Below are 25,074 nucleotides of genomic sequence, written 5' to 3'. Positions count from 1 at the left end.
TTCAGTTAATGCGTCATGCTATAAACAAGCTCTTAAATCCAAACTATTCTAAGATTTTGTTTGTAAAACTATTGAAAACAATGATTTTCCTTAATAAAATTGACTCCCATGTACCTATAGTGGAGCAACTGTACCAATAGTGGCCAAGTCTCGTAAGTAATCAATGGATAGCACCACTATGGGAAACAAAGTTATTTTTACCACCACAAAAGAAACAGTGGATTTTTTTACCGCCCGGTGGAACTGTAAGAAGCCTTTGTCCTGGCCCCGCCCACCTGACTGATGGCTCACTCATCAGTGCTGCATGCAACTTTTGAAAGTTGTTAATGTTGAATGGCAATCTCATGCAATCTCATTTTTGTTGGCAAGTTTATTAGTTTATCTATTGCCTAAGGTATTAAAACTGTAAATTTCGATTAATTATCGATCTAGCAAAAAAAACTTTTTTGTTGATTTTTTGATACGCCTTCTATTGGTATCGTTACCCTACTATTCCCCGCCTGGTTTGAATTTTATCACCTAGTCAAAGAAAAAAGAAAGAAAGAAATGTTTTATAATAAAACAGAAAAGATGCCCTAATAACTCTGAAAAAGCAACGGTGTATAAATAGACAACATCCCCGTTGTATAGTTAATGCACAGTTTTCCACGCCCTCCGTTTCTCATAAGCTTCAACTACGAACAGATCTGAGAAAATCACTCGACATTGAGTTACATTATCGTGATCGGATTGAAGAATGAATTGATTGTGAAATACGATTTACTAGTCGGCAGATACCAAGGGGAATACGAACGATGGAACAGGAGCAATAGTAATTGAACGTCGATGAGGGTATTACCTGCTCCCCATCTTCGTTGAACATCATTCGGTCCAAGAAATTCCATTTCATGATTCAAAATACCATGACTTAATTTGTTCCACGTTCTGGGCTGGTACTTTTGTCTTTATTACGGTATTTTTCATTTTCGTTGATTCAATAAGTACGTTCGCTCGATCGCTCGCTGTCAGACACGTGCGAGTCCTGGCGCCACGTTTCCGGTGGAACTGTAGGAAGCCTTTGTCCTGGCCTCGCCCAGCTGACTGATGGCTTATCGGCTCTGCGCCATACCCATTGTATTCAGATACGGAGCTGATTTCATCCTTGCTGTATGCAGTAGCTTATTGTAGTGGCGCGATGGAACTGTACGCTATCCCGGCACTGTGGGGCATTGAAGTGGCCAAAAGGGGGGATGAAATTTATCGAACAATTGGGTTGTTTAGCGAAGAAACATATGAGGTTTTCTTCAACATAAAGAGCATGCATTTCTGATCTCCAACATATTTTTATTTTGTTTGTAAATCTTTTATTTACACTTTAGTATAGCAAACAATAAGCTATTTCAATCGATAGAATGACACTAACATTCATAGAATGACAGTTGGCCCATGCAGCATAAGAACAAATTTTCTATCCAATATAAATTTAAAATGCAAATTAAAAATAGTTCCGGCACTCCAATAATTCTGAAAAATTGGAGTTAGGCTCAGTTTTTCCTACAGATTCACAATATGTAAAAACATCGATACCCATTAAGAACCCAATTGGAAGCAAGATTTTTAATGTTCTCGAATAATCTACATCGCCCAAGTAACACAGTTTGTTGAATGAGAGTAAAAAAATCATCTTTCAAACATATAGATTGCAAAAGTTCTGAGGGGGATTCTGTGCTGATTTACTATCCGACCGCACAAAATTAAACTAAACACCTGAATCCACGTGCGATGCGTAACGTGTTTATTCCCAAACTCCTCACGGTACTTACTTGCTCGATGACTACTGCAAACTATTGAAGATCGCGCTTGTTTCGACTGGAGCAAAGCGCAATACATGCGCACGAGTCGCCGAGCACCAAAAGATATTTCTTTATCACTCTCGCAACGACCAAAACACACACTGTCCTTACTTGCTCGATGGCTACTGCAAACTATTCGAAAAGTGAAAAATGAAAAGTCAGAAACAAATTGAGAAAAGTGGGAAATTCGTAGTGTGAAGTGAAAAGTGAGAAGTGAGAAATTAGAGGTGAGAAGTGAGAAATTCGAAACGTAAAGTAGTAGTGAGAAGTGAAAAGTTAGAAGTGATAAGTGAGAAATGAGAAGTTAGAAGTGAGATATAATAAGTTATAAGTGAGAAGGGAGAAGTAAAAAGTGAAAAATTAGAAGTGAGTAAAGCTTGATCCACTTAGCATTTGGGCGCACGAAATTAGACATTTCTTTGCCGAAAAAGCACAGAAAAATGTGGTTCAGGTTTGATTATACAGAAATTTAGTAAACTTTGAAGGGAAAAATATCGAAAAAATATTCATTGGCATTTCGGATTAATTCTCGGACTTTTCTCTCAATACCACTCGTTATTTTTTGCACAGTAGAACAATCAACTGTCAATTTTTCACACCACTTCTCCATATAGGGGAAGAGGCCCCAAAACGCCCCCCCGATGCAAAACGCCTTTTGTGGTTTCCCTCATATTTACCGTCATTAAGATGTCCGTAACAAAACTAGATCTAAAATTATGTAGGATAGGCGAAGAAAGTTTCAAAATAGTGCATGGGAAGGTCGGAAAAACCGACAATTTCCACATTTTGAAGAAACATCTAACATTTTGGCGAGGCAAAACGCCCTAGTGACAATAACCTACAAAGTACTTGCGTCTCCACGGACTATCCATACTAGAATGCTGATTCGCCGACGCGTGGTACTGTGTTCCCTAGGAGCTGCCAGCTAAAAGGCGTTTTGCCTCATGAGTTTTCCGGCAACAGAATATCACCACTTTTTTTAAATGTGAATATTATCAATATGATTGAGATTTTTGACAATTTTTGAATGGCATCAACTAGCTTTCTTGTTTAACTGATGCATAATGTAAAAACACCCATGAATAGCGTTACAAATAAGACAATAGAGCAGTGTTTGCTTAGCTAGGGCATATTGCCCCCCCTTCCCCTAAGATGGTTTTCTGATAGTTTTGCACCATTTCTCAAGTCTCCCTATGATAATTGCCTAAAAATTTTCGTTGTGACGAAAATTTGGGAATTTTGGGGGTTGATAGTTTTTCAATAACGTTATTATCATACCATTCCATGACATCCCGTCTGTAATGGCAGCTTTTTAAGTCAGGCCAAAGCAACACCGGACAGTCGTGTGATGAAATGAATGGCAAAAATTGCTTCTGAAGACACTCCTCCTTGTATATTTGCCCATTTATGGTCGCTCCAGTGATGAAAACTTTAGCTTTCTTTCCACAACTGCAGATGTTTTGACTAACCATCAATTTGTGGGCAATCTTGCCTGCATAGACATATTTGAATTTTCCTGGGGCATTACCCTTCCGTTTGGAAAGGTAAAACTTGTGTCCCGGGAATTGAAAGTCAATTTTAATATTAATGTCATCGCCCATCAAAATACATCAGTTTTATTTCGTCAGAACTTGCTCGACCAGCATTTTTGCGCAATGTTTGGCAACCAGGTTCTGTTTCAGGGTCCTGTTGGGACGCTTACTGACATCATACTACTTGAAACCTACGCGCCTACAGATTATTTGAGCTGTGCTGTAGGCGCAGTGAACCTTTTCGCTAAATCACGCAAGGAAATCCTAAATTGGTTCCGAACTGCTCTGCAGACTTTCACTTGTAGTTTCTAGTCGTATGTTCCACTTCTACGATTGTTTTGTTCTACGCGATCCAGCAATAGTGTTTCCCGATAACGTTTGACAGTTTTTACAGTCAATTTCGGTAATTTTAGATACTTTGAAATCATTCCTCCGGGCCATGTTGGATTCCCAACGTGAGTGTGCAAAATTTGTTCCCATCTCTCGCGTTCCATTTTCGATAACTTTTGAACGTGAGCATCAATACTGATGAAACTTTCACCATAAATTAAACAAACCTTCCGCAACGTTGTGATGCGCCGCAGTAATTGGAAAGAAACGGCCAAATACTAAGTGGATCGAGCTTTATCATCTTACATTTCTCACTCTGTTTATGTCACTACTTACATCCTACTTATCATTTCGCAACTGTCACATCTCACTTTTCCCAACTCACATGTTACAGCACACATCTCGCTACTCAATACTTACTTCCGTTTCTCAGTACTCGTTTTTTATTATTATTATTACAAGGAAGAATGCATTTACACTCTAACCCATCACACGTGCTTTGTAGTTGCCAAGCTACCACACGGACGTGTACTGGAGTGTCGGACTCGACTATACCGGTAATACCGACTTGGGCTCCGCCATCGTTTCCCGCAGGAACTGCCTCCCAGCACTACTTCTGGGGGATGGCAGTACTTAGGGACGTTCCGATACTTCAAAATATCGATATTTGATTCGATATGATAATCGAATCAAAGTATCGATATCACCGATATATTGGAATGAAAGTATCGATATATCGGATAATCATATGATATTTCAGAAATGAGAATATTTAGAATATATTTGTTGAAGTAATTCAATTACTTTCGTATTACCATATTACCCTAATTGCAATAATTATTAGAAATTGATGTAAAAAGTCCACGTGATTATTTTAAATAAACTAAACAAAACTTTTTATCTATTACTTAATCCAATCTGCTTCTAGAGTGTGCCAGTCCAAGAATCATCGGTGGCGGCATTCGTCGTAGTTTTAACCGGTAGCGGCGGCGTTTTTGGCATGATACTGACATCACTATTTCGCTCAAAAAAATCAACTAAAGTTTCGAGACATTTTTTTTTGTATTTTTCCTCTGGTTATTCTGATTCGTAACAGCAGAAAATTCTTTCTTCAGAATTTTAACGGAAGTTTTTTTTTAATTTAATGTTTCAAGAAAACGCGAGAGAAAATCCAGTGAAATATTCTTAACTAAAAAAGAAAATTCTCTCAAACTTTCACAAGAAATTATGTTTTTGTTTCACACGAAGTTCCCTGGAGTTTCGGCAGGAAATTCTCATCAAAATTTAAGCTAAAACTTCCATCAGAAACAAAAAATCAAAATTTTCATCAGAAAACTTGCAGAAATATTTTGAACTTCCTAAGGAAATTCTTTTAATTCCTAAGGGGCATTTTTTTGAATTTCTAAAGGAAATTTTCATATGTTTTCCATTTTTTCTAAATTCCCATTTCCATAAATATCTTCTTGGTTTCAAACGTTAATTCATCTAATTTATCATAAGAACACGTCAAATATACAATTGAATCAGTGAAAGGATTCAAGGACCAGTGGCATGGCAAATGTTACACAACGGCGCTTCAATTCAAAGTGTTAAGTTGTCAAAACTATTTGTGATGGAAGCGCACAGTTCACACCAAATGCTCTGTGAAAAATTATCTGAACCATTAAAAATACGACATTCCAATCCATTTTAAAGTATTTTTTTACAAAATACAGTGCAATTATTATTTTTTTGTTGCTTTGTTCGGATTCAATATATCGATATCGAAAGCAAAAATATCGATATGACCGATATATTGAAAACAAAATATCGATACAAAAATATCGGATATCGAAACAAAAATATCGATATTCCGATATATCGGAAGTATCGGAACGTCCCTAGCAGTACTTAACGTACTAGCACTAGCTCGTACTCGCTCACACAGGCACTCGTAGTCTTACTTTGGTGCTCGCTCTATCACACCTTCTAGCTCACCCTACACGCTCTATCACGCCCTGTGAGTCTGACTTGTGTGCTCACCGGGTTAGTGACAAAAGGTCGAAACACAAAAAAGTCGAACGGACAAAAGGTCGAAAGACAAAAGGTCGAAGGGACAAATGGTCGAAAAGGACAAAAGGTCGAAAGGGACAAAAGTTCTAAAGGACAAAACGTCGAACGTGACAAAAGGCCGAAAAAGACAAAAGGTCGAAAAGAACAAAATGTCGAAAGAACGAAACGTCGAACGTGACAAAATGCCGAGAGAGACAAAAGGTCGAAAAGAACAAAAAGTCGGAAGAACAAAACGTCGAACGTGACAAAAGGCCGAAAGAGACATAAGGTCGAAATAGACAAGAAACTAAGACAGAGAAAATCTCGCACTATACAAATTTAATTTGTTGTTTTAATCAATTATCTTTTTATCTCTAACAGATCTATCTACATATTCATAATATTGTTTCATATTCATACTAATTACTCCTTCTTTGAAAATTTCTCATTCTTCAACTTTGATTGATGAGATAAGAGTATTACTTCCTTGCTTTAAGCTTGCTTTAAGTTGAAATGCATCATAAATTCCGTTGGAATACACTCAACTTATTATCAACTTGATCTTGATCGATATTTTATCCCTTTCGACCTTTTGTACTTTTCGACCTTTTGCCCCTTTCGACCTTTTGTCTCTTTCGACTTTTTGTCCCTTTCGACCTTTTGTCCCTTTCGACCTTTTGTCCTTTCGACGTTTTGTCTTTTCGACTTTTGTGCTTTCGACCTTTTGTAATAGATTCGTGCTCACCCCTGTCTTACCATGTGAGTCTGACTTGAATGCTCACCCTATCGTACCATCATGAGCCTGACTTGGATGCTCACCTCTTACGTACCATGTGAGACTGACTTGTATGCTCACCCAACCACCTGGTTCACGCTCAGGCACTCCACGCTTATACTGAAGAGGCTTAATGTTTATGTTAGGCAAAATTATTCCCACTACTATCTCTCTCTAATGGACCAGCTGGTAGGGACGTTGACAACTACAGCGTTGGGTTGCAAGAGCGCGAGTTCGAATCCCGCTCAAAGAGAGTGAAAATTGTGTTTCATTAGAATTTGAAAATACAATAACGATATAAAATGAAAAAAAAAAAACTATATAGCAAAGAGAATTTGAAAAAAAATCCCATTGAAAAAAAAATGTTTTCTTGATTTTAAAATTAAGCATTAATTTAGCATTTCGGATGCTGAATAAATGCTACTTAGCAAAAGTTCTACTTTATCGATAAAGTAGGATAAAGCACTTAAAAAGCCATATATTGGGCCAAAACCTGCATTAAAATAGCATTAAAGGCGACTATAGGGCTACAGTGATCGTTCGCTAATTGGGGTTCAACCTCACCCCAACTAACGAATGCCGTGCGCTAATTGGGGCGTTTTGACAAGCATCAATGTTGTTTACTTTTTGCATTGAACGAAGGAAAATTTTACGCGCCCCTCCTCTGTGCCGCACTGCTCTTTGACGGCAGAGACGACATCTTCAGCGGTCGTGACCTCGTCCAGTTGCACTGGAGGGTCACTTCCGCACCCAACGACTTAACTTGGGCACCGTCGCCCAAGACCTCCTGGGCCAGCTTTTGATAAGCTTTCCCGCTGGATTATGCGCCACGCTTCAACACCAAGAGCATCTCCTCGTTCTTGGTGCGTCTAACGCTGCGGACATCCTCGCCCAGGGCCGATAGGCTATCGGTCGCTCTTGATGATTTAAGGACATCGGCGTACTTGTCTTTGTCGGTTTTCACCAACAAGGCCTCGGCTCTGTTTATGACCTTCGGGTTCCGATGGTTGGCTTGGGCCAGGTTGTGGCTCCTGCGCCTGTTTGGTGCTTTTCACCTTCTTGGGCATACGCCCTTCGGGTTCCTGAACACCATCCAGACGACGTTTGGCCTTTATGGGTCTGGATCTCCTCGTGTGGGGCGTTTTCTTGCCCTCGCTGGCCGTTGGGATGGAGCCGGTCGCCTCTTTGGCCGTAGCAACACCAGTAGGGGAGGAGAGGGCCTCAGTCTGGATACTTTTGGCCTTCTCCTCCGCTACACGCCTGTTGAAGGCGTCTAGAACAGCTTGCCAAAGCACCAACAGGCTCTGTCTGAGCTTCTTGTTGGTGTTCGCCTTACCGCTTACGAACTCGATGATGCCATCGAATTGTTCAGCCACCACTCGTATAGTGGGTCGTAGGACGTGCAGACAAAGCTGCTCCCAACCACCACCGGGCTACTTTCTGCCACCGTGGGACTACTTTCTACCACCGCGGGGCTACTTTCTACCACCACGGGGCTACTTTCTACCACCGCGGGGGTATTCACTACCACCACAGGGTTGCTCTCTTCCACCGGTGGGGGGTCTTCGGTACTGTCCATTGCAGCTACCGCCGCTGCTACCGCAGCTACCGTCGCTCCTTTCCCCTCTTTATTCGATAGACCCCCTTTGGCAAAGGGGTCCACCACCTCCTTCTCTGGCAATTTTCTAAAATGTTTCAAACTCATTGCTGTAAGGGTTCCCCTTGCGGCTGCTTCCGAATCCTGCCGATCCCATGGTTATCTATGCCTGTCTTGCGGCAAGCAGGGAGGCCATGTGAGGGTTGACACTTGCGTGTACAGAGCCAGTTCAGTGCAAGTCAGGAAAAGGCATCTGAACCTACTCCCACCCAGTAGGCAGCCTCAATGCGCTCCCGCGCTCTCTCGTTTGTAGCTCATTTAGCCGACTGGTCATGTCGACTAGTGTTGACAGACCATCGTTTCCAGTGGGTACCGCGCGGAGGCGAACTACACTGCCCACAGGGGGAGGGGGTCTAAAAAACCCAAAAAGAAGTGGACATCATGTTTGAATTGCCCCTAATATTAAAACAGTAATAAACTATAAGCTCGACAAATAGAAATGATGTCTGTAAAACACAATATGACTCCATAAAAACAAATTTTCATAATAATCATTTTCCTAATCAAAGGGAGAAATGTGCATTGGGCAAGTTTTTTGGTAAACCTTTACATGGAAAATAAAACTAGCCACCAATGATAAATTAATTCAATGCTGATTTATCCGATTATTAGAAACAACGTAACGGAATGGTCTTAGAAATTTAAAACATCAATCACACAGGTCTAATAACAATTATGCCAAATGGTCATTATGCGAAACGGGATACAATCGTATTTGCAAAGCTACAATCAAGTGGGACAGTACTTCTCGCCTTCGTCTAACATGTTGAAACAGTTGATCAGCTGATCAGTTGGGTCGATGATTAAACTAAATCGAATAAATTCAGAATAAGGACAATGTAATTGATGGACATAATGCAATCAAACTGCATCACTTGTTTTGACCATCGAAACTTCTCGAAGTGCACATGAACAATGCACCCGGTGGCAGCAGGGGCTAGATTAATTGCAAATGATTTCTCTTACTCGTCTTTGTGTTCGGCAGAGCTCTTGCATTCGACTATTCTATTTGCTGACCAGATGCAGTCCGTTTTTGCTTCAACAAAAAAATATTCATTTCACTGACGCAACCATTTTACTTTAATCTGATAGGTTTGTGGATTTTTCATGGGTGGGATTTCAGTACTGCAAAAGGTCGTGATCGTCATAAGACAGAGAGCAAAGCGCCTTTTTTTCTATCTCGGGCGACCAAATGAAAGTATCGTAGGTTCTGTGATCAATTTCGCATGAAAAGCAGTCATGAAAAGATGTTGCGCTTTGTTTTAAAATTAAAATTTACAAATTTTAATACATTTATGCAAAGTATAATGGCTAATCGATAAATTAATCATATTCTTTTAATCCACCAAGTTAAAAGTTGTGATAAACACAAAAAGTAAGCAGATATTGCACACATTGAAGCCCTGTCACGGATTTTTTAAAGATTTTTGTAGCATGGCTTTTATCTTTCGCGTTTCTATAGAGATTGAAAGGGGCAAATAAATAAACATAACGTGACAACTCTCATTGAAAATGTAAAATTGAAGTACTTAGTGGGATGTCATAGCCGTTTCAAGATTGTAATGAAATTGAATTGATTGCTGTACAACATTCAGACTAAATAACTACCTTTCGAGTTTACAAGGGGCGTAATTTGAACTACAAATATGTTCCTGATCATTTCGTGTGCGAATTTTCCAATAAGCGATTGTTTTATCGGTTAATGTTACAAGTGATATGTCCGTGTATCTGTGATGTAACTCTTCAACAGTGAAGCTTCACTCGCTGACCGGAAAATGCCATAATCTGCTTTTCTTTTGAAGTTCTTCTAATTTGAATCCTGAATCTTGTAGCAAGCTCAGGTTTCATCCACCAGAAAATGGGCGTCGTGGTGTTGTGGTGCAAAATCATCGTCCTACTTGTCAATCGCTACTTTGTACGGATCAACATTTCCTTTTTCGTTTATTTCACTTCCGCTCCAGGAATATTGAAACATATTTCTTACAACAGAAATCCGCCTCGAGTTAGGAGAAGATCCTTGTTCTCGACAGCAACTGTTGCTTCTGTTGCGCGAACACTAATCTCAGAAACGTGCTTCCAGGTACACCTTGCTTCATATTTACGCGGTTTGACTTTGGACGATTATCACCTGCAGTTGCAATGAAACATTGAGCTGTCGCCACGGAAAATCATTAAAAATCAAAGATCATTCAGGTGGTCAAATAAAAAAAAACGTTTAAAAAGGTTTAATATATTTCAGTTTGCTTGTTCTCAAATACATTAAATCCATTTGAATGTTCAGGTTAAGCAGGAAATTACTTAATTTCAACCGCGTGAAAAAGATCTGGGTGTAAACCAGTTGTGCCTTTTCTCGTTCATCAGAGCCTTCCCTATAATAAACGTGAAAAGATTAGTGAACAGTTTACTGTTGATTATTCGATACGCTGTGGAAGATTGATTTAAATCTTTGAAGATTTTTCAAAATTGAATCAAGTTTACTTGTTTCAGAGGCGAGTCAGCCAAGGGCTGTAAGCTTCTTTGAATAAAAAATTTACTCGTTGCCCAACGCATCGACACGGGGATTGTGTCTTTTTCGGGGAGTAGGGACACGGCAGGTATTTCCGTCCATTGTCGTAGAGGCTAAACCAACGAAAACAATGTTCATTTTCTAGAACTCTGCTATAGCAGAACATTTCTCGTGAGCAGTCGATTGTATACGGATGTGTTTGGCAAAAAAAGTGGCTTTCGAGATTATGACGAAAAGACGGAAATGCCTACCTCAACCCTAGTTATTTTTGTTTACATTTCGTATAACTGTAACTTTCTGTTCAAGTGAAGAACTATTTTGAACTCTAAATATTCCTGTTTACTATCCTGTGGATGCTTGAAAATGACGCCGATTGTTTTTTGTTCTGTTAAGTGAGTTGACCCAAATTTGCATCTCAAGTGAGCGCTTTTTGATGGCTCTTCATATTTGCCAGTTGGTTATTTGTGCTTGCCGTATTTAAACTGCGATTTGGCAATGTTGAGAATCAACTTACATTTTACGTCTTTCGCTTTCTTTTGCGACCGCGTTTAATTTCTTTTCAACTTAACCTCAACACTGCTTGTCGCAAGAATATGGCGAGAAAAAGGACACTTCCTGTCTCTTATCCGATATTCGAAAGCAGTACCTGCTCCAAATGAATTTCCATTAGCAAAATTGCTCCGGTAGAAGAGTGTACTTCTGTTCTACTTCGTAGGAAACACTCAAACTTGAAAAATGAATCCGTTCTATTCGGCAGGATGAAGAACTTTCTCGGGCTTTGGTACAAGCTGGGAGCCGTTCTTCTTTTGGATTTGATGAGGACGCACTCTGCGTATGAACAATAGGTAGGCTTTGAAAACAAGCCACCGTCAGCTGCTGAGATAATGGGCATAGCACGTAAGCATTCTTAATGTTAGTCTGGCTTTGTAACACTCGAAAGAGAATTGGATTGGCGTAAAATCTTAACCATTCTAAGTATCAAATAACCATTGTGTTTTACCGTCGTCGGGGGGGTGAGAATGGGTCAACATTGTTCGAAAAGGTCTTTTATAATTTTATTTTCTTGTCCTCAGCTTCTTTGAATCTATTACACACGTATTCTATGTAGTATGCGTTGAGCACCTTCAACGTTGTAAATATTTATATTATATTGAAGCTCTAACTAAAATTATGCCACCAAACGGTTATTACGCCAAGTAGTCGAAAATAACAATAATTATTCAAGCCATAAAAGTCTTATATCTTATATCTTATATCGAATAGTTTCCCGGAAATACGCCAAAATTGCTTTGAATAAAAAAGATTGATCTTATTTGAATTTTTCAGAGTTATTTCTGAAAAGAAAGCTTCCATGCCTTTTGAGAAGATGCTTACGAGTCTCTTGAAATTAGGCTTCCGATCTTTTTGAAAGGGTCTTCCGAGCCTCTTGGAAGAAGACTTCTGAGCCTCTTGAAATTAGTCTCTGGTCCACTTGGAAGGAGCCCTCTAAAGCTCTTTGAAGCGAGCCTCTTGAAAAAGGCTTCTGAGAATATTGAATAAGGCTTCCAAGCCTTTTGAGAAGAGACCTAAGAGCCTCTTGCAATTAGGCTTCCGAGCCTCTTGAAAGAAGTCTTCTGAGACACTTGGAGAAGGCTTTCGAGCCTCTTGAAAGAAGTCTGTCGAACCACTCGGAAGAAGACTTCCAACCCTTTTAAAAAGAGGCTTCCGAGTCTCTAGAAAAAAGCCTTCTGAGAATCTTGAAAGAAGGCTTCCAAGCCTTTTAAAAATAGGCTCTCAAGCCTCTTGAAAGGAGGCCTCCAAACAATTCAGAAGAAGGCCTCTAAGGTTTCTGAAAGGTGACTTCCAATTCTCTTGAAGGAGGCTTTCGAACCTCTTGGAAGCATGCTCCCGAGGATCTTGGAAAAAGACTGCGGAGTCTTTTAAGAAGTGGCTTACGATTCTCTTGAAATAAGGCTTCCGAGCTTCTTGAGAGAGGCTCTCGAGCCACTTAAATGAAGGCTTCCGAGCGCCTTGAGAGGGGGCCTCTGAACCTTTTGGAAGGAGGTTTCTAAGGCTCTTGAAAGGGGAAGGGTCGTTTGGCCAAAACCCACTAGGCCGACCAAACTGTTAGGACGAAACCCATCTGGCCGGAAAGGTCGTTTGCCCGAATGGGTCATTTGGCCGTAAGGGTCATTTAGGCGGAAGGGTCATTTGGCCGAAAGGGTAATTTGGCCGAAAGGGTCATTAGGCCGAAAGGATCATTATCCCGAAAGGGTCATTTGGCCGAAAGGGTCGATTGGCCGAAAGGGTCATTTGGCCGAATGTTTCATTAGACCGAAAGGGTCATAAAGGCTGAAAGTGTCATTAGACCGAAAGGGTCATTTGGCCGAAAGGGTTATTAGGCGGAAAGGGTCATTAGGCGGACAAAGTCATTAGGCCGAAAGTGTCATTAGGCAGAAAGGGTCATTTGGCCGAAAGGGTCATATGGCTGAATAGGTCATTTGAAAAGTGAGAAATTAGAAACTTCTCACTTTTCATGTTTCTCTTCTCACTGACTGTTGAAAAAAACAGAAAAATAATCACGAAATAAGTAGTGAGACTACCTTGGAGACTACTCACTACTCAGCGCTCCTCCTTTTTTTACAGTGAGAAGTGAGAAATGAGGAGTGATATGTGAAAAATCTCAAAGAAGAGCGCGAAGTAATGAGACGTCTCACTACTCACTTCACGCTTCTCACTTTTTACAGCGAGAAGTGAGAAATGAGGTGTAAGAAGTGAGACTTCCCACTTCTCACTCCCAATTTCTCACTTCAAACTGTGGAAAAAAAGAGAAGCGCGGAGTTGTGAGACGTCTCACTACTCCGTGCTCCTCGTTTTTTTTACAGTGATAAGTGAGCAATGAGGAGTGAGAAGTAAGACGTCAAAAATCCTATTTGCCTGTCATAAGACGAGTTTATACAATCCCATTGAATTCCACCACTTAATTGTATCTTGACAGATACGTATTTCGACCTCAAAAGTAAGGCCGTCTTCAGTGTCTCGTACTTGACTCGACTATTCGGCCAAATGACCATTTCGGTCAAACGAGTTTTTTGGCCAAATGACCCCTTCGGCCAAATGACCCTTACGGCCAAATGACCCTTTCGGTCAAATGTCTTTTTCGGCCAAATGACCTTTCTGACCTAATGTCCCTTTCGGCCTAATGACCTTCGGCCTAAAGGTCTGTTCGGCCAAATGGTAAACGAGTCCCTTGAAAGGAGGGTTCCGAGCTTCATTGAAGATAAGCATCCGAGCCTCTTGAAAGGAGGCTTTCGAGCATCTTGAAAAAAAGCTATTGGGCCTCTTAAAAGAAGGACGTATTGAAAGAAAGCTTCCGAGCTTATTTAAATGAGACTTCTGAGCCTCTTGAAAGGAGACTTTGGAGGCTCTTGAAAGTGGGCTTCCCAACTTCTCAAAAGAAGACTCTCGAGCCTCTTGAAAAGAGGTTATTGCGAACAGCACAGAAGTCACCGATCTTTCAGCGCGGCAATTAATACACATTATAATGCGTAATCCTATAAAGCTACATATATTTCATACTAGTCGACCCGGCACACGTTGTCCTGCATAGTAGACGAAAATATGCGTTCTGCACTGCCCATACGAAGTTTTATACGATTCTCAATTTTATTTTTTTTACCTTTTACTCTACTTTAGTCATAATTTTACAGTCGAACATATCTGCTGAAAAAATGAAGAAAATCCATCCAGCCGTTTTTGATTTATGTGGATACGAACACAGACCATTTCATTTTTATTATACAGATAGAAGCGTAATATTAAATAGTACGTAAGACCTAATAAATCAATACAGACCCCTGGAGGAGTTCCAAAAGAAATTTCTGGAGGATTTTCTGAAGAACAACCTGAATAGATCTGGGACAAGAATTTCCAAACGAAATTTTGATGGAATTTCTTAAAGAATTATGAAAAGAATTCTCGAAATAAGTTCCAATGGAATTTCCAAACAAGTTCCTATTGGAATTTTTATATAATTTTTTAAATTTCTACAGGAATTCCTTCAGAAACATCTAAAGGAATTCTTCCAGGAATTCGGCCAGGAATTACTCCGGAAAGTGTGCGTGCGTGTGTACGTGTACAAACTCACCCCACTGGCTGGCAGTGATGTTATGGAAAAAAAGTTGTCTGTTTTAGGACATATTTTACAGTCAGATTTAGATCGGGAGACAAAAAAAGCTAGCTCTACTGCAGCTCGAGTAACTCATTTCAGAATGCCTGGTATTTAATTACCAGTCCGAGTTCACTTTCGCTTACAATAAGCCCCGCCTGTATATCCCACCATTATCAATTGGATAATGGATCCATAGACAAACTTCTGGATTTTACTATCCAGGACGTATTAAGTTTCATAAGTGGGATTTATAATGAAAACAAAATGAAACAATCTTACCAAATTATTCCATTTCTGAACCTGCTTGACTATTAATTCTTTTTTGCCATTCGAGCGTAGTTTTCTTGCTGATATCCGGAAGGCCACAGCTCGATGAGGGTGACGACGATGCTGCATAGGACAATTTCGTTCGTCATCTTTCCATCAATTCACATCTCTAGCCCGGAAATTTTCATGTCGAAATCCAATCAAATTTATCCCATTAATCGTAACACATTTGCACTACTTGGGGCTTATCCGGAATACTAATACGTGATTTAAATTACAGCGGTTAGAGCAAAATTATTGCGTACTACAAAAGCTTATTGAATATGAGGTTATTATTTAATTAGAAAAAAAAATCCATGGTGGAAACGTCAAAAAACGTCTACTCGAGAGCGCGGCACACTTCGATCTCCGCTAGGAATTTCTCCGACAGTCCTTCGAAAATTCGGATATTAGTAAAACAACTGTTTTGAATCTGGACTTGCGGACAACTCTGGAGCAACTCCTGGAAGAATTTCCGAGACTCTTGCATTCCTCCATGAATAACTCTGGAATTTCATCCAAGTATTCTTTCAGCAAGTACTCAAGAAATTTTTTTGGAGATAGATTTAGAATTTTTATTTGTTCCTTTAGAAAAACCTTTAAAATCGTTAAGGAACACTTGCTTCTTGAGAATTTCTTCTGAAATTTCTTCCGAGATTTCTTCGAAAATTCCTTTGGGAATTCCATAACGAATTATTTTAAGACTTTCTTCGGAAATTATTTAAGAAATTCCATCGGAAATTTGGTCGGAATTTCTACGGTAAATTTTTCGGAAATACCTACTGAAATCGCTTCTGGAAAACATTCCGAAATTCCTTTAGGAGAATTCCTTCGGAAATTTCTTTATGATTTCTTTTGGAAATGGCTTAACGAATGTCTGCGGAAAATGGTTTGGAAATTCCTTCTAGGAAGAAATTCTGCCTTTAGAAGTACCGTTGTCACTTCCGTTGGCAATTCGTTCAGAAACTCCTAAGGAAATTCTTGACATTTCGTCCTAGATTTGTAGACAGGATGTTTGCTGGAAATTCCGGAGGAATTATTGGAGAAATTTCCGAGGGAATGGAAGTTCCTATGGTATCCAAAGGAATACCTGAAATAATTGTTGAATTGAAAGTATTTGTAAAAACATTCCCAAAAATTCCTAGAGCCCTGTTCAATCAATTAGACGATTGCTTTGCAGTTTATAAACGATAAAATGCAATAAAAATTTCGTTATATTTGAATCCTGACATTTTTTCAATTGATTTATCGCCTGACTGATTAACGCCTCCAATAGTGTGTCTTACTATTGACGCCAAATTATAAATGAACCAGTTACGCCAAAAATTCCGATACCCCACCATTACGAGAGAGATTATGATGTTCTGGTTCAAATGAAAATCGTATGCTAAAATTTGGTAACAACTGCTCCAAATATAGCGTAGCATAGCATATGTGATTGTACAAATCGTGGATGGCTATACAATGCTCAATTGAGCAATCTTCTGTATATTGTCGCAAATCGGTACTTGGTATTAATACCTTTTCCTGCACAGAAGTAACGAGTGCTCCAAATATTGCTCTAAAAAGTTTTGTTCGATCACGTGTTAATACTAATAAGAATAGTGAATTTAACATGAATGTTAAAATAGTGTGATTGTTGTCCGTGTAATGTGCGACAATATTTAAGTTCTTTCAGAAAACTACTTTATTGGGCAAAGAAAAAAACTTTTGCACAGCTTGCCTGCTGAAACCCTGAGTCAAAGTTATTTTCACGCAAGTTTATCGCGTTTATCAGTTGACCAAGTGCAGTGGCGCCGGGAGTGGGTGGGACAAGTAGGACATGTCCTACGCATGAATTTTCCTGGGTGGGACAGTCAAAGCATTGTCCTACCCATGATTATCAGTGAGATAAAGTCAATGGCTGGCTGGAATCTGTGTGTTAGAAAATAGTGATTTCAAAGTTAATCAGAGCCTTAACAATAATCATAGAGATATAGTTTAGTTTAGTTCATTTAGTCAATAATTCACTTCTGAGTCTAAATTTCAAAATATGTTGTATGGTGGACTTCTAATGTGAACGTGTTTCTACAACTCCACCAAACAAACCGTAACTGTAACTTCTACTAAATGAGAAAAAAATTTCAATCATTTTGTCTAAGTTATTGCAACTAGCGCTACAAATTCGTTATAAATGGCATTCAAACAACGAGTTGGCAGTAGGCAGAGTAGGCAAAGTTGTAGCAAAAGCTTCGCACAAGAAGTCCACCTTAAAACAAATTTCAGAGTTTTGCTTATTAACAAACTGTTAAATGATTGTTTACTAAATGATCGAAAACATCCTTTGTCTTAACCCTCTCCCGCCCATGGTGTCTGCAGAGCACCATTAAATTTTGCACCTTCTAACCTTCATCGAATCGTTTCAACAATAAAAAGCAATATTTGTTATATTTTTATGGTTCCATTAGACTGCAAATACAACGAATTGTTAAACGATTGAAAACAATCGATTAACTATTGATATACAACCAAAAACCTTTTTTCCTTTTCCACTAATTTTAGCTATATGCCAAATAACTTTTGTTCTAGCAAAAGATGTTTTTTTGCTCTTAAAATCTTTGAAAAAAGTCGTGGGCGAAAAACGGTTAAGGTTTTCTAGCAGGGTGTCTACTCATCTGTAAAACAAAATTCCCTGATTTACCAGGTTGTTTTTTCTTGTGTCTTTATTAGGGAGACTTTCAGCCCGATTTTTCCAGGTGTTTTACATTAATTCCCAGGTAACGAAACGTGCCATATATAAATTTTAGCAGCAAAATAATCTCCTTAAAAAAAGTAAACATAGCGAAAAAATTTTTTTTTAAAATATTTTTTGGTAGCCAAACAATGCTTGTAAATTACTTAAGAAACTCATCTAGGAATTCATTCGCAAGTTCACCCAGAATTTGTTTCATTCATTTAATCGAAATTCCTTCAGGAATCACATAGGAAATTCCTCAAGGTATTTCTTGAAAATTTCTCCATAGATTCCATCGGAAAATCCTCCGGATTTTAAGAATTGCTTCAGAACTTCCTCCAGGATTTGATTTTAAAATTTATTTGCTAAAACTTTAGAAAACATCTCAAGGAATTGTTCCGGAGATTCCATAGAGATGCATTTGGCGATACCTTCACGATTTTTTTTAATTCCTTTAGGTGTTTGTTCGAAAATGTCTTGTGAAAATTCCTCGGAAATACCTTTATAAAATACTTTGCAGATTTCTTCAGATACTCATCTAAGATTTTTTTTAGGAATTTAAATTTTATTTCAGCTGTTTTTTTTTAAGAAACTTAAGAAAACTTCTTAGGGAAATGTTCCGGAAATATGTTTGGGAATTTCTTCAGGAAATCCTTCAGAACTTCTTGAAAACTCATTTAGGAAATGTGTTGAAGAAACATTATGAGATTGCTGGGTCCATCGAGGGGTCCATGACGTTAGGCATAATACCTTCTTTATGTCGTTGGCTGTTGTTGAGGCATTTTATGTTTACCATCCTTTATGCTTAAGGTCCTTATATCTGTTCGCGTGACCAACATCTAGTTTGTTCTAGTTTGTGACCAACATCTAGTTTGCTTGGACCTAGCAGCCAAGGTACCGGTACTATAAGTGTCAAACGGCCAAGTTATAGCCTATTCAGATTACGCCATTTTACTTTTAAGAGCCTGTTCGCGAGAAGCGCGACCCCCTTTCCAAGGGAGGTTGCAACGATGTTCTCTGATTTGGATGAAATTTTCAGGGTTTGTTCATGTATATGGGAGAGAAGACATTTTGCAAATTTTCAGATTTTTTCATTGAGGGAAGTGGGTAAAACGGCCCTTCAAAAAATTTGTTCAAAAATCGCCAAAACCAAAAAATGCAATAACTTTGGCAATGACTGACCGATTTTTGTTTAAATTTTGCACGCTTCTTCTACTCAATTAGTACTTTATACCAAGTGGTTTATATGGTTATAAAGTTGTTTACTTTAGGAGAAAATGGACTTTTTCGATAAAAATGGTCGTTTTTCCAAAGGGAATATTTTTCACCAACAGATCTAGGATAAAAAACTAAACCAGTTAGGCAATTAAGGAACTAAAGAGCTTTCCTCTCAAAAATAATTTAGAAGAGCCAACTCAAGAATTTCTAAGAAAATCGCAATTTTCTGCAACACTGTTTATTCAAAAGAAAGTTCGCACAAATTTCGACCTTACTTTTGCTGATGCTGGTAAAAACTGTCCAAACTTTTTTGTCTAAGTAGAAATTGAAAAACAGGATTTTCCATTTGGGGAGTGTAGGGTAAAATAGTCCTTTAAAAATAAATGTCAAAAAATACATAATTTTTTTTATGTGCGTTCTAGCGGAAAATACATAAGTTTAAAACGCTATTTCTTCTTCCTTTCAATTCATCTATATTTTTTGTCTCAATAGATACATATATCCTTCGCTGATCTACATTAGATAGTAAACTATTTGCAGAACAATTTTCTACAGAAGTAAATTAGGACCAAAATAAATGCCTTAAACATTAGCACGTCTTTGCACACTGAAACAAAAATGAAGTGATTTGGCGAAAGTGCTTGTTGATATTTTTTCATAAGCTACAATTACGGGTACCGGTACTGATGTTGCTTCTACAGCTATGCGAAAAACGGCAAACGGCAAATGAGCAATTTTGTTAAATTAGGTAAAATGTCAAAAATTCATAAGTTTTTATATGTGAGCTCAAGCAGAGTATATATTAGTATAAAAATATGACGTATTTCCTTTCTAACTTGAAAACTTATTGAAACTTATTTCAGTGCGCCGACTTAAGAACAATCAATCAAATTATAAGTATCTGCACACTGCACTGTTTGTTTGCAAGCCAGTTTGTGAGAATCGCGACTCCATTTTTATCGATGTTTCAGCATCTGGCTGAAACTAACAAGGTTTATTTCTATATTTAGATGAAACTATTTGGCAAAATATTAGGATGGGGAGAGAGGGGTAAAATAGATCTCCAAATATAAATAATGTTACGAAACCAGATGATCGTAACTAGAAATACTACAATAAGAGATCGGCGAAGAGGCCATCTTGTTTTCAATCGAACCGTCAAAAGCGGTTCCAATTCGACTTGTTTACATTTTGTATCCACAAGAAGCAAGCAAAAAGTTCAAGTGCTACCAGTCTTATTTTTACGATATCATGCATTTTCATACGTTGTCATTTCGACAGCTTTTCACTCCGCCGGTCTCTAGTTACCGTGGGGCATTGAAATCCGTACACTTAAGCACCTTAGTATATGTAAAAGTCATTAGAAAATAGGAATCGAATGTAAATAAAACGTTTGTCATTGACACAGGAGCATGAAGATTTCTACTTTTGAAGTGTTTCACTTTTACTCATTAAAAACTACGAAAAACAAAATCAAATTATGAATAAAATCTACTACTCCTGATCCGTCCACCGTGGACGGATTTCGAATCAAAGGATCAAAATACGTACAGCTATTTTTTAACTAAATATTTAAATTGAAGCAGTCTGATTGACTAAACTACCACTGTAAATAGTTCGATACGCACCTTGAGAAGCGATCCCTTCGATTTGTATTCCGCTTATCTTATATAATGATTCGCAATTATCAATTAAAACACAGCTACTTTTGGTGCAACTATGCTCTAGCCGAAAACAAAATGGCGGCAAAAACTCCGCGTTTGGTGGGTGGCGATTTGTTTTTGATTTTGTTGTTTTAATTTCAAAGCCTTCTTTCCATTTCTATGCCCTAGAAGCTTACTGCCAAATAACTGAACAGGATAAGATAAATTATTTCTACATGAATTACCTTTAACCCCCTTTAATTTATTGATATCCCAGAAGGTGAACGGATTTCGGTGCTGTACGGATTTCGGTCCCGCACGGTATAGGGTTGCTAAACGTAACCACACTTCTTAGATTTGATTATTCCGACCCAACTGGTAACTGTTGAACTAAATATAACACTGAAGTTCGAAATCGCTTCGAAATTCTTCAAAGCGTAGTATTTTTATGGTTTTTATCTGTCAACAATTAAATACTTCACAATATCTCAATCTAAAAAAATAATGTCAACTGTTCATCTAGTCATGTTTTTTATATAATTCTTAAACTCCCGTTCATATATGGGTTTTGGTACTTCAACACGGTAGTCTATTCCTCAGTGAAAAAAGCAATATATAGATTTCTCAAAAAGTATTGCAAGCTGTTATTACCCAAGTACTACTTCTTTGTAAACCACACCTTGGATGGTTGGTTGGAAATATGTTCATATAAGGTTAGAAAAGATTTCAAGAGGCATTCAAAGCATCCGTTTTACACATCAACTACACAGTCTTGTTGAGGTACTCAAGCACTTTCAGGTGGTGTAAAGTAAGCCAAGAATAAAACAGTTTTGCTTGGAAATCTTTTAATTAATTGATTAAGGGATCTACAATTTATATAGTTTATCTATGAGTGTTGAAACGTGTATCCTAAAATTTGAAGTATTTTCATGAGGGGTGTTACAAGGGGTGTTCTTCAAAATCGTCAGGCAATAGTATACTCTATCCTATTCAATGATATACACATTACATTGTTACGCTCTCCATGTAAAAAAAATCAGCACGTGTAGAAAAAAAAATTGTTTCCCGTATCATGCAAAACGAATGCAATTTTGTTAAACTTTGGAGTGTTTTTCACACAGTTCTGTAAACATAGAATCGAGGGTATTCCTTTACCTATGAGATAAAATTGGTCAACCCATGTAAATATATACACTGGATTAGAACTGGTATAGTCCATTTAGTCAAACATTTTGTTTAGATTGTATCTCTGTAATATTAGCTAGCAGTTTGAAGGTTAGTAATTCAAAATGTATGAATGGTACACGGTTTGACGTTTTTGCACAATAAACTGATGGCTTGCAGAATTTGGTTTAAATTGATATAATGGAGGATGAAAGAGAGTTATGAATACCGCACAATCGTTACAAGCTACAAAAACAAGCCTATAGTAACCTGATGCAAGTACAAAAGAAAAATATAATCTGAGAAGCAACTCCACCAACAAGCTATGTTTAAACGCTACGAGATTGCTCATTTTCCGTTGAGAATAATTGTTTTTTTTTCGCGTAGCTGTAAAAGCAACATCAGTGCCGGTACCCACAGTAATTGTAGCTTATGAAAAAAATATCAACAAGCACTTTCGCCAAATCACTTCATTTTTGTTTCAGTGTGCAAAGACACTGAAAGATAGCGAAGGATATATGTATCTATTGAGACAAAAAATATAGATGAATTGAAAGGAAGAAGAAATAGTGTTTTAAACTTATGTATTTTCCGCTAGAACTCACATAAAAAAATTGATGTATTTTTTGACATTTATTTTTAAAGGACTATTTTACCCTACACTCCCCAAATGGAAAATCCTGTTTTTTAATTTCTACTTAGACAAAAAAGTTTGGACAGTTTTCACCAGATCGGAAAACATCAGCATAAGTAAGGTCGAAATTTGTGCGAACTTTCTTTTGAATAAACAGTGTTGCAGAAAATTGCGATTTTCTTAGAAATTCTTGAGTTGGCGCTTCTGAATTATATATGAGAGGAAAGCTCTTTAGTTCCTTAATTGCCTAACTGGTTTAGTTTTTTATCCTAGATCTGTTGGTGAAAAATATTCCCTTTGGAAAAACGACCATTTTTTATCGAAAAAGTCCATTTTCTCCTAAAGTAAACAACTTTATAACCATATTAACCACTTGGTATAAAGTACTAATTGAGTAGAAAAAGCGTGCAAAATTTAAACAAAATCTATCAGTCATTGCCAAAGTTATTGCATTTTTTTGATTTTGGTGATTTTTGAACAATATTTTTTGAAGGGCCGTTTTACCCCACTTCCCCTCAATGAAAAAATCTGAAAATTTGCAAAATGTCTTCTCTTACATATATGAACAAACCCTGAAAATTTCATCCAAATCGGAGAATATCGATACAAGAGGGGGTCGCGCTTCTCGCGAACTGGCTCTTAAGAATTCTTTGGAAATTCTTCGAGAATACCTTTAAAAACTCCTTTGAAAAATTCTTTCGGGATTCCTTTGGCTATTCTCTCAAGAATTCATTTATCAAAAACCCTTCACACATCAATTTCTTAAGGAAACCATACGAAAAATCGTCCGGAAATTCGTTTTGGAATTCCTCCGGGAATTCTTTTCGGTTTTTATCTTAGAAATTCCTCCAGAAATAATTTAGAGAATTGCCAATCATTCTTATAGACATTGATTTTTTTGAAAAATTCCTTCGAAATTCCTTCGGAAGTTCCTTCAGGAATTGCTTTGAAAAATCCTTACTAATTTAGTATTTTTAATTATATTCATAAAGAATTTCCGAGGGAATACTCAAAAGAATTTACAAAGTAATCCCTAATTGATTTCCCGAATAAATTCCTAGATTTCACCAAGAATAGCTTCGGAAATTCTCCAGGAATTCTTTTGAAGATGGGAAAATGTTTTTTGCGGTTCACTACATTTTCAATGGATTTGATTTGTATATTAATTCAAACATTTTTAATGATTTTTTTCATCTTTTGAAAGAATTTCACTCATGATCACCGAGTATTGAAATTTCCCTGATTATGTCAGGAATTCCCTGATAATTCCAGGTATTTTCCAGGTGGGGTGAAATTCCCTGATAATTCCAGGTTTACCAGGTTTTTCCAGGTAGTAGACCTGTCTAGAGATAAGCCAGACGTTGTTGAAATCTGCAATTGTGATTGATAAACATTTTTGGAAGTTATGATAAACAAAGCACGCTTAAATGAATTATCAAAAGCTAACGGGAAAAGTTTTATACAACCATCAAAAGATTTATCAAAATCTGAAGAACCACAAACATCCCGAATCCCGCTTGAAATCTAGTCGGTAAAGGATTCTGAGCTACCAAAAAGATTATTTGACAATCTTGCGATATCTTGGTAGTTTGCTTTGAAGCGCTAGATCCATAACCATTTTTGAAAGTTAATATAAAATCCTAGCGGTTAGCAATAATTGATTGAAATCATTGATGCTTTATACATTTTTTTGTGATGCGGGACTTCTGCTGAAAGCTGGTAAATATATTCGATAATTGTAAGAATTCCTGTATGTCAGTTGGAAGGCCCTAATAATCATGTATGTGCCGAAAATTTAAACAATAATCTCAAATTATGTGAGTATTCTCCGCAAGAGCTTTACAAGTCCTGATTGAATATTTTATAAATGATTACATTGCCACGGCAAAAATAACTGTCCCATATTGAAATGGATTTCATATCAATAGGACGGCTATGCTTTCAGCGGCAGTATAATCGGAGACAAGCTCGGTGGTCTAGTGGCTACCGCTTCTGCAGGAGGTCATGGGCTCGATCGCTCGTCCCTTTCATATTCTGAAATTCTTAGTTTTTTTTTCTGTTTCTGTAATTAAAGCTACTCTCATACAATAGTCCAGATTTGTAACACATACGAATTTATGCGAATCGTTCAATGCTAATGGTAATACCAGACCTTTGCCCAAATTGGCCTTTCCTATTTGTCCTACCCACGACTCGGAACATGGATGCGCCTCTGACCAAGTGCATGAATTCGTGATGTTACTAAAATATGCTTGATAAACTTTTTCAAAGAAACAGTAATAAATATCTGTACAAAATTATGTATTACCGCTGCAGCATTGATTAATTTGCGAGATGAGCCAACGTTACATCCTAGGCTAACATTACCTCCCGTAACCCTACCTAATCTAGTTCAATTCATTTGCAGTTAATCAATCAATTGCTCAATGCGGACAACGCGGATTGAAGAGCCTGTAAAGGTGTTCTACCGAGCCTTACCCAATGGCTCAATCAATGACGCTGCAGCGATGGACAGTGTTAGTATCGACACCTCACGCAACAATATGACACGTTCGCACTATTGCTGATAAGCATTTTATTTGG

The 25,074-nt window shown here is 37.9% G+C and overlaps 1 protein-coding gene across 1 annotated transcript in view; it reads left to right on the top strand.

Moving 5' to 3' along the window:
• Positions 1-25,074, top strand: part of LOC134221957 (muscarinic acetylcholine receptor gar-3-like) — a 338,661-nt gene that overhangs the window by 105,219 nt on the left and 208,368 nt on the right.

The sequence above is a fragment of the Armigeres subalbatus genome, chromosome 3, assembly GCF_024139115.2.
Source record: "Armigeres subalbatus isolate Guangzhou_Male chromosome 3, GZ_Asu_2, whole genome shotgun sequence".
NCBI lineage: Eukaryota > Metazoa > Arthropoda > Insecta > Diptera > Culicidae > Armigeres > Armigeres subalbatus.
This window is presented reverse-complemented; position numbering and strand designations above follow the sequence as displayed.